Raw genomic sequence first — 8,858 nt, 5'->3', positions numbered from 1 at the left:
TAGTATCCATCTCCCGATTTTATATTAAGTACTCTTACTAGTAGTCGTTAGAGCATTTTCAGACTATCCATGCCCTCTCCGAAAACCAAACCAACCACATACCAAATCTCACTTAAATCGGTTCAGCCGTTCCGCGATGAAGCAACAAACAAACAACCAGACAGACCGACAAACTTTCGCACCTATAATATTATTATTACCTGTATACGTTGTACTTGTTTTTTCCTAAATTAATATCTTATAAAATTTATAATAGAATTTTTCCACACGAAAATAAATATTTCTTCTATAGTCTATGCACAATAGGCTGCGTGGCCACGATGCCTTTACTTTTCCTTAACATGACAGCACGTCAAACATTAAAAATGTTGTAAGCGATGCGTTTCTTGTTTATGCTTTGTAGCATTGATTAACGATGATAATTCTAGTGTTAGTCGATAAATATCGAAAATATTCAATAAAACCAAATCAACGCAATGTTCAAAATAACTTCTGCTAATTTTAACCTTTCGAGGTTGAGTAAAACTTATCCAAATAACCTACATGACAGTGCTAATAACTATGCAAGTCCAATTTAGTACTTCAAACTACACAGGTAATTAATGTTTCCGTACATACATTCCATTGTTTTTGCTAATAATATTCAAACAAACTCTTTTCCTGTCAATAGATAACAGCTACTTATTGTCTTTTATTTCACATTAAAACTGTTTACACTACTTGTAAAGTTGAAGTAATTATGATATTTTGCTTTCAGTCACTGAAGGAGTTGTCATGGATTATGAACTGTTGACCAATGATGGAAATGATAGTTTACCTATCACCCTTTATAACAACCAAGTTGACATTCAGTAAAGTGAAACACCACTAATTTGTCTTGAAGACAACCTAAATGAAATCTTGACTTGACTACACTTGCCTTCAAATGCTTTTTTTTTTTTTTTTTGGTTTTGGTAAGTTTTCCTATGTTATCAGTTTCTCATTGAATCCTTTTAGAATTCATACATACATACTCAAAATAATATTCTTGTAACTACCATCTCATGAACTAATTTTCCAATCTGTTAGTTTTCTCAATAATAAGACCGCCATACTAAATCTCCGCGCTAAGATTTTGAACTAAATCTGTACTAACAAAATAGCCTAACTAAGCAAATTTTTCTGGCTGTTTCATTGCTAGTACAGTATCACCTATCATATTAGATTTCATCATAGTGGATTATACCTATATAATTTGATTTGTTTTGTTTACAGGTAAAGTGAAATCCAATCTTAAAATTCAAATTCTCCTCTGTGAGTAACAAATAAATTTTAACTATGCCAGCATGAAATCTGTCAAGAGTGAAGTGCCAACTCAAGATGTCCTACTGCTTGCCTATTACTGTACTCCTTCTCTGTGCTTTATAATGGATTAACCGCCAGCAACCATTTTATTTTGATGAAATAAACTCAGCATACTATCATACTCTACAGTGAGTATGCAACTAAAATGATTTTCCCATCTTATTGCATACTAGTAAAAGCTTACTTTCTTTTATTGATTCCCTAAAAGGTCTATTGACTTTCCCTATACTGTATTGAAACCAATGCAACTTGTAATTTGTTCTATAACTATACAAGACAACAACACATTTCATTACTAATTTAATTATTTTTAATCAAGCGACCCCCATTCTTTTAAAATTTTAGCCAGTGGTTTTATATGTCCACTTAAATTCCCTATGATCTTTATAAACAATAGTTGTATTCCCTAATAAATCTTTATAATTAAACATATTAGTGACTTGAGTATATAAACTCTATAAGTAAGTTAAGTTCCTGGCTTTACTCTATAACTTAAGCGCTATCTTTCTAAACTATACAAACTTTCATAATTTAACTGTGCAGTCTATTTATTTTCTATTAAATTAATCTTTCCAGCTATGCTTGTTAAAGCCTTAAGTAAAATACCTCAAAATGCTAAACCGATTTTGATAATAAAACTTGTTCTTAGATCTAGACAGCTACCTCGGGTTTGTGAACCTTTTATATTTGCATTATTCATCTCATCTATGTGTGAGCCCATTCCCAGCCTACGCATTCCCTACCGCCAGGCACAGGCGTCCTCTAAGAATGAGAGTGCTTGGACTAAATCATTTTGCTTATACTATTGCCTAAATCGGTGTGAAGCTGTATATGCATAAGCATTGTCATTTTTGGGCACACATACCTAGTACCAATATATACCTTCCTTTTATCTTGAGCTTGTCCCTATTCCTAGCTAAATATTTTTATAGAATTTCTTGTAACTTAAGTATGGGAAAACACACCTGTCATGAGTGACAATATTATAGCCTGCTAATCCCTAATTATTATCAACATAACTTTTCATTTGGCCTAATTAAATTGTTCCAAATGCTCACTTAGCTCACATGATTTGTAAAATAGCCTAAACTGAATTTCTTTAAGTTACGACCCCCCGTATGTAAGACCCAAGCTTATTCTATGCAACTTTTCTAGTGACTACTTAGGTAATTTTCCTACCGACCCCCCGTCTGTCAAACCAACACAACATTTGACATACCTTCAGTATTTATCTACCTATACTCCGGTTTCTAATAAGAATGAAATAGCTACTCATAAATAAGTTATTCTCTATGTTTTAACTTGGATCTCTGGAAGAGATTGCTCCGAAGCTACAAGGCTGCCCTCTACAAGGAGTCATTGTATGTATTGTAATTTTAAATGACTTTCCTAATAAATATGATAACAATAATCCTATTAAATTATATTTACTCATATTTTCTAGTAAAATGGAACCATATGTTAGTATATGATTCTGTCTCCCTCTCACTACTGGTTCAGAACATAGACTTATAATACACTGTTTACGTTTAGGTTACTCTTTCTACGTTTCAGAACATCAATCACGCATGCGCACCGCATCATGTCAATGTCACTTTTGACTTTTCTCTAAATGGCGGGCGAGCCGAGCGATTTACTTTACTTTAATTGTGCTATAATTAATTGTGATCTAGTAATAATTGAACTTCAGGAAACTGAAATCTGATTATCGAAGTTTCCAAGTAACACAACACCGTCAGCTGGCAATCGAACGATGGTTTAAAGTTAATCGTTCCAACGTCAAAAGTCAACCGATGAAATCTACCAAATTTACAATAAGTATATTTTGTTTTCAGATGGAGATTTGAATAACTATCAGTGTTACAAACAGTGAATGAAATTAATTTAAGTGCAGCCTACCTAAATCCTCATCCTACCTAGTGACAAGACAAATTGTGTGCTTTTTCATTAAACCTTCAATTGTATAACATTTTGTTGTGTTCAAATTAATTTTCCTTACTCCTATTTCTAGTGTGAACTATAAATTCCCATTCTTACTTTCACCTCCATTCCACGAACAGCAAATTGTGACTGTTTATGAGAAAACAGCCACTGAAACTTAAGTAATGAAACTTAATATCTAGCCTAACTTAGCATTAAATTTACTGATCTACAACCTGTCAGTGAATCTACTTTTTATCAAACAAACACCAAACACTAATTAGAATAAAACTTAGTTCATCCTGTCACGGCTAACCCATATTGTAACTGCTCATACTAAACAACTGAACTGATGATGATGATTCNGCTACTGATACTTATATCTATTTTGTACTTACAACTAAATTAATTATTTAACATACTTATCAGTAAAACTTAACAACTTAATGTTTATCTAACTAATAAAACTTTGTTCAGGTAAATACTCCTACTTATGAATATTAGTTAAAGTGGCCATGTGAATCGTCTAGTGATATATGTAGAACCTACGTTGTGTGCACCCGAGTAACCCAAAGTAATTTAAGTGAAAAGTAAGAATGGAATAATTATTATATGATTAAGCAAACTATGTAGAAAAGTATATTTCTCAGGAACTTTCTCAAACTTTAGGATATGAATTGTAAGTGTATTTTGGACTGATACCGGGGGCACAATGCCCCCGGGGGTTCCGCCAAATATGGTTTAAAGCCATATACCATCCCCTATGAACCCACCAGCGCCTCCAAAAACAACAATATTCCCCTTTCAGAAGAGGTATATTGCAGATCAGGAAAACTACGCACTAACCATGGTGCATGACAATGTCTTTAGTACAGATACAATTCTATGGCAAATGTTATGCTTAATTTACAATAGGATACCAGTGAACTCGCCTAACCTTATGACTCATTCACATGTATACCCTACTGCAGAATATCAATGGAAAGCCTAACCTTATGACTTTTCCATCGAGTCCCTACCATAGTAACAATGAAAGGCCTAACCTTATGACTCATTCATTGTATATAAGCTTACCAGTGAAATTGCCCAATCTTCCGACTCATTCACCAGTAAACTCTACTGTAGATTGATAATAGGTACATATATAATAATATACCTAAGTCCCTATAGTTACCATTAATTGTCTAATCTTTTGACTCATTCAATCAAGTAATTATAAATATTTCTAATTAGTTTAATAACTCAAACAGAAAGCAGTCGATCCCAGAGGCCACTCTCCCACAGTAACCCCTTTATGTTATAAAGATAGCTATCATATCAATCCCTTTAGGTAATTGACTATAGATGATTCATGTAGTAACAAGCCGTGTCAGTGTCTTCTCCTACAGGCAGTAAGACAACCAACGGGGAGCCTCCCTGGCTGTACCAAATCCTCAATCTATATTTTCAAGCTAGCTTTATAATGTGATAAAATTATAATTTAATCGGAGCCCATGGCTGTCTTAGATAGAGCACTCTTAGGAGTTTCTTAAATATTAAAATTGAGTTTGTCAATAGAATTTAGAAATCTAGAAATAAAATGGTGTGTAAGAATTTAAACTTTCCCTAGCTCTGTGTTGAAGTTTAGCAATTTGGAGGAAAACCCTCATAGGTGAACTAATTGTGTGGTGAGTTAAAAATAGTAACTTTTCCCGGTGTAAGGAAACGCTACTCTAGCTAAGACCTATGAACTTCCCTACCTACAGAGCCCTAATAAATCCTACCATTGTACTTTAAGCTTGCCCGAGGCCCCTACACTCTGTCTGTGATTAGCAAAACTAGGGAAATAATCCCACATGTACATTTAGTGTAATGTAGAAATTCCCGGTGTAAGGAATTCCTTCTACTCTCCTATCAACAAAGATGGTGTGTATACCTAAAGCCCTATCGGTCCCTACAAGGTGCTGAGCTCTCAACTTTCCCGAAGGAAAGTCCCTATGACGGAGAGCCCCGCGGAACAGCAGAATACCTAACGTTGTGCATAAATACGTAAATAAATAGGGGACAGGAATTCTGAGTTTCTTAAGTACAAACTAAGCGTCAACAAGACACGCATTCACTTCGACGAGCGCTACTTAGTCGTTACAAAAGACAAACAGAATCCACTGGTGGCTGGTACGACAGTAATTTGCCGCTGAAGGCACCACAGCTTCAGGAAGTGGAAGTCTATATCATCCACGGTTATCACCGTTAGGTGTCAGACGATATAAACGGACTTAAAGCTCAACCAAGGTACGTTATGGAGGAACCAAAGTCATTTCCATTAAGTTGGGAAAAACACAGAAAAGTTATGGATTAGTACAATACAAACGTAGGCTGAAATGAAACGCTATAAAACGATCACTCCACACTACAGAAACAATTAAGGGACTTCACCGTCACAGGACCGCAAAGACTCCCTCGCAACGACTTTCCGAATGAAAATCAGCACTAAATATTCAAACATAATTGTAATGAAGATAATAATTTACCACTATAATCAGTAGCAAACTATAATCCATCTGATTAAGAAATGTATCCATTTTATAAGACAATACTCACTCTGCAATTTGTATTAATACCCAAATAGACTATGTAAAATTCCCAATATAAAATAAGAAATGATTAAAACCCAAATAAATTTATACAGCAAGAACCCGCGTAAATTTAAAGTCGCTTCGAACTGAACCCTATACTAGAAACAACCCTCTGCCCTCAATTTAAAAAGTTAATGTGCTCGCCGTCAAGACCAAAAAATGAATGCCCGGGCCTACGATTCCACTCCTATTTATAGTCTTTCAGCCCTTTCAGCCTCAACGTCGTCAACGGCCTCACTGTCTTCTTTGACCTCACGGGCGTCTCGAGCCTCTCCCGCCTCAACGGCCTCACCAGCTTCGGCGTATGACGTCACAGCCCTAACCAATTATTAACAAAACTACTACTTTTTAATATAGTTTAAATGGATGAATAGGTTTTCCAATATTTGTGAAATAAAATCTAAATATATTTCCAAAACCAACAACGTAAATTCCATTTTTCTAATTAATTAATGAGTATTTAATATATTCCTTCACTCTCAATACATGTCCGCTACCCACTCAATACTAAATAACACCATAACTTTGAAGTTTAATTGTGACTTAACTACTGAACAGAAAGACGCGAAACTTTGATAAAAGAAAGCTTATCTCCTATACAATCTTATTTAAAATATGAATTTTCCTTGCATTTTGGATATATTTCATGTATTCATGACAAACATACTAATTTCTGTTTCATACATTTTCTACCTAATGTAGAATGTTTTTATAACTAATATTTCGCTGAAACTCATACAAAACTCATTGCATTCAATTTGAATGTTTGTTCCCTGTCAATTTTCAGGAAATAACTTATAAATTAATGTTAATTAGTTTCCTATACATAACAGCGCCCTCTGATATTTAAAATTGTAATTAGATACTTAAACAGTATTCTTATATTATCTTAGATTAAATTAGAGCCCCAGTAACGTTACAGTTGTCTGTGATTTTTGCTAGATGGCGCTTTTCAAACAATATTTTTTTATCAATCTGATATAATTGTGACTCAAAATGTATTCGCGCAGTGACGGCTTGCAAATGTCATTTGAAACCGTTACAAGTACCTAGTGCATCCACGAAGACGCGTGATTTTTGTCAAATTATCATTAATGACACTGTAATAAGAACCACGGCACGCGTCATCGTGAATGACTCTACCTATAGCTTTTAAAGCACAAGTAATATGAAAAAGTCTGAAAATACGTCAATCTATGTCAGTAAGCATCTAAAATGATATTTATAGATACCAACAAAATTGTTCGGAACTCTCGGTTCGCGAGTTGCACTTGGCTGTTTTTTTCTTATTCCGTCTCTTTCGGATGTTCGTCTCTATCTTCTTCGGACACGTTCGTGGTAAAGTAATTTCATAGTCGATGGCGCATTATTTTTACTACCTATTAATATTCAAATTGCCGCAAATTGTCTTTTTATAGCGTTCGCTTTAACGGTTACATCGTAAACGGTAACGTGCTTGCAAATTGAAACTAGGCCATTTTCAAACACCGGAATATTTTGAACCATGCAGAAATGTCCAATATCAGAATACCCGGGTTTAGTTTGCGAATCGAGCGCGTACCTGCGCGGTCGACCGTATACGCGCAGAAAAAACGCTAGTCTGAAACCATCACCTCGTCATTCATGGGTACATGAACACTAATACTACTTGCAGGGTGTCACATGTGACTGTACCGAACTGTAACAACTACTATGTATAAATGTGATATGCCATGAATGAATCAATAAATAAATAATACATGTCTAAATTTCCACGGGACCCTTGGTGCGTGAGTCCGACAAGCCTTTGACAGGTTTTTGACATGATTATTTTTTTATTCAGGTTATTCAATTTATGGTGACGATGACGCTCTGTGAGGACAATGCGGCGCGCGCGGCGCTCTCCCGTCCACGCCTAGCAGCCGTGCCCATGGACAAGTACGAGCAGCTGGCAGTCGTGTGAGTGTCACTAATATCATGATTAGCATCTTCAACGCAGTGGCATCATTACTATCCTCTATTCATCATCATCACCAATGACTCATTATCACTCATCACTGTCACTGTTAACGTAGGTCACTGTGAGGATAGAATGCGCCACCAGCCGTCCGAGCCATGGACACTACGAGCAGCTGGCAGTCGTGAGTGTTATCATCAATGTCATCTTCAACATCATTAACGCCTGAGACATCATTATTTCCTCTATATCATCATCATCACCAGTGATATTATTATCATCAACTGTTGTCGCTTCTATTAACGTTAGGTGGCTGTGGTAAGTAGGTTAGATCTAGCAGCCGTGCCATGGACAAGTACGAGCATCTGGCAGTCGTGAGTGTCGCCGATACAAGTTTCATCATCAACCTCATTGGCGTCATTATCATCAATTGTTGTCACTGCTGTTAATGGTGGGTCGCTGTGAGGATGGGGTGCACGCGCTCTCTTCGTACTTGTGGCTCCCGCTCTCGCGCTTACGCGCTTCATCTCTATAATTCTTTATTTGATTGACAATGATTTCGGAAAATGTAATTGATGAACTGAATAGAATATTTTTTAACCAGCAAACTACTGAATTTGCGATTATTTCTTCATTGACACAATGGTTTGCTACTTATTGCTATGTTACATAGTAGAGCTTTTGGGTCATGGTTCCCCTGAATTTGTGCAGAGAACTCTTCAAGTTAATTTATGTGTGTTCGTGTCAGGTGGGCGAGGGTTCCTACGGCGTGGTGCTGAAATGCGCCGGCGCGACACCGGCCAGCTGGTTGCTATCAAGAAGTTCCTCGAACAGAGGATGACGCCGCCGTTCGCAAGATGGCGCTGCGGGAGATACGGATGCTCAAGTAATCATCAACGTAAACATCCGCCACCAGTCTTTAGAGCACAAGGAGCACTTTTATCGTAAGAAACAGGAAAAAAACAATTAGACCAGCGATCACTTTCAGCAAACTGGTCTATATCCGGGCCCATATCACCAGAGGATTGATTAACGTTGCTAGC

At 36.3% G+C, this 8,858-nt stretch overlaps 1 long non-coding RNA gene across 4 annotated transcripts in view; it reads left to right on the top strand.

Annotated features, from left to right (window-relative positions):
* The first annotated feature begins 328 nt into the window (after positions 1 to 328).
* The window catches only part of LOC141441102 (uncharacterized), a 28,692-nt gene continuing 20,162 nt past the window's right edge, over positions 329 to 8,858 (top strand). Inside the window, exons 1-4 of one of the 4 annotated variants that reach the window (XR_012452774.1) lie at positions 339 to 595; positions 758 to 953; positions 1,255 to 1,472; positions 3,180 to 3,275. This is a non-coding gene — a long non-coding RNA (uncharacterized lncRNA). Of the gene's footprint in view, positions 596 to 757; positions 954 to 1,254; positions 1,473 to 3,179; positions 3,276 to 8,858 lie in introns of those variants that run through there. The other 3 variants (XR_012452773.1, XR_012452772.1, XR_012452775.1) reach the window with 3 other exon arrangements.

The sequence above is a fragment of the Choristoneura fumiferana genome, chromosome 23 (assembly GCF_025370935.1).
Source record: "Choristoneura fumiferana chromosome 23, NRCan_CFum_1, whole genome shotgun sequence".
Lineage (NCBI taxonomy): Eukaryota > Metazoa > Arthropoda > Insecta > Lepidoptera > Tortricidae > Choristoneura > Choristoneura fumiferana.
Note: the sequence above shows the minus strand (reverse complement) of the source record. Positions and strands in the feature narration are given on the sequence as shown.